Below are 1,501 nucleotides of genomic sequence, written 5' to 3' on the forward strand. Positions count from 1 at the left end.
AGAAGACAGAAATTTTTAAAAAAGAAAAAAAAGAAGTGATGGAAAAGCATGCCTCTAGCTTAACTGGAAAAAAAGCCAGTGGACGGCAAGAGCTGCTATCCCTCTAGTTTCAGAGGGCAACACAGACTCTTTCTTGAGAAAAYGAAAAAAGTAAGAGAAAGTAGGGGGAAAAAAGAACAAACAAAAGTGTGTGCGTGTGCAAGCGAGCTCAGGTAGGAAAACTTACATTGCTGGCCGGTGTGCTGGGCAAATCCTGCGAGGGCTGTGATTTGTATCCCAGTAGCCCCCCTGTTCTCTCTCCCAGCCCCAGCRGTGTCGGGGCGCGCAGCAAGGGGAGGCTCTCAAGTAAGTGCCATTCCTGGAGGGAGGCTTGGTTTTTACTAATACCCCAGCTGGATGTCTCTAGCTGGCTTTGCTGCTTAGCACCGGGGGAGGGAAGGGCGGAAGGTGGAGCCAAGCRCTCCTCAGAGCCAGAATACGGTCAGCCAGGGACGGCAGGAAGGGGACGCAGGCAGCCCTCCACCCCACCTCCACCACCAGCATGTTCCATGTTTTCCATGGTGCCAGCTTCTTCAGGAGAACTGCTGGCATTGGGCTGCTCTCCGTGGCATGGCCACCCCAGCAGTGGTGCTGGAGGATTCAGCCCTGGCAGGATGGGGTGGTGGGATGCTGGAAGGGGTCTGGTTGGTTTGGAGAGAYGGGTGTGCATCCCCAGGATGGGGGTCCATGGTTACTTCTGAAGGGTCTAGTGCTCCCCATGTGCTAAACCAGTCCCTAGTCCTCATCAGAGAGTCACACGAGGATTCCTCTGTGCTGAAACGAGTCAACCCAGGACRCTGGGGTCAAGGTACTGTGAAAAGGGCATCATTCAGACCTGCATTTTTGGGGTCAGGAAGGGGATCAGAGGTATTCTGAGGGTGGAGGACATTAGGCCCAGGGAAAATACCATGCTGCTAGACAGTGTTTCTCAGTTTGAACMTTTTTAAGGCTTTTGCGCTCTAGGCATGGACTCTGTAGGGTCTTGCCAAGACAAGCAGGCTCTGCATCCTCCAACATGCTGAGCTGCTCCTGAAGGYAAATATGTGGTCTTTCACCAGAAAAGTGGGGTTTCCTGATGAGAAAGACTCTCACATTCCCTCACCTTCATTCTTGCCACTCGTGCACTGAAACATGTAAAGGATCTCAGCTCTCAATGGTTTAGAATGCTCTTTCTCACATCTTCAGTTTTCCAGCTCACTTTTCTTCCCACGTGCCTCTGTTAGTTTCTTCAGTTTCCTTTGATCTCAGGGCTGGCATAGACCATCACCAACTCTGTAACCATGAGAAATCATCTGCAAAAATTCTGATGATCTAATAAGGTAGCCATGAGTTAAACTCTGCTCCTGCCCCAGCTCCTTGCTGGAGACCTAACCTGAAGATGCTTTATTTAAGTGCTAAGTCAGAAAATACCAAGAGATTAATGTGTATAACCCAGGAAAAGAGCTTGAAGGGATTTCAAGAA

The 1,501-nt window shown here is 50.1% G+C and overlaps 1 protein-coding gene across 1 annotated transcript in view; it reads right to left on the reverse strand.

Annotated features, from left to right (window-relative positions):
- The window catches only part of SOX10 (SRY-box transcription factor 10), a 10,529-nt gene extending 10,115 nt beyond the window's left edge, over positions 1-414 (reverse strand). Inside the window, exon 1 of the mRNA XM_057388186.1 lies at positions 227-414. The gene's annotated coding sequence lies outside the window, so the exon portion shown is untranslated. The remainder of the gene's footprint in view (positions 1-226) is intronic.
- Positions 415-1,501: the final 1,087 nt, after the last annotated feature.

This window comes from Malurus melanocephalus, unplaced genomic scaffold (genome assembly GCF_030028575.1).
Source record: "Malurus melanocephalus ecotype Western Australia unplaced genomic scaffold, MMel_1.1 scaffold_17, whole genome shotgun sequence".
NCBI lineage: Eukaryota > Metazoa > Chordata > Aves > Passeriformes > Maluridae > Malurus > Malurus melanocephalus.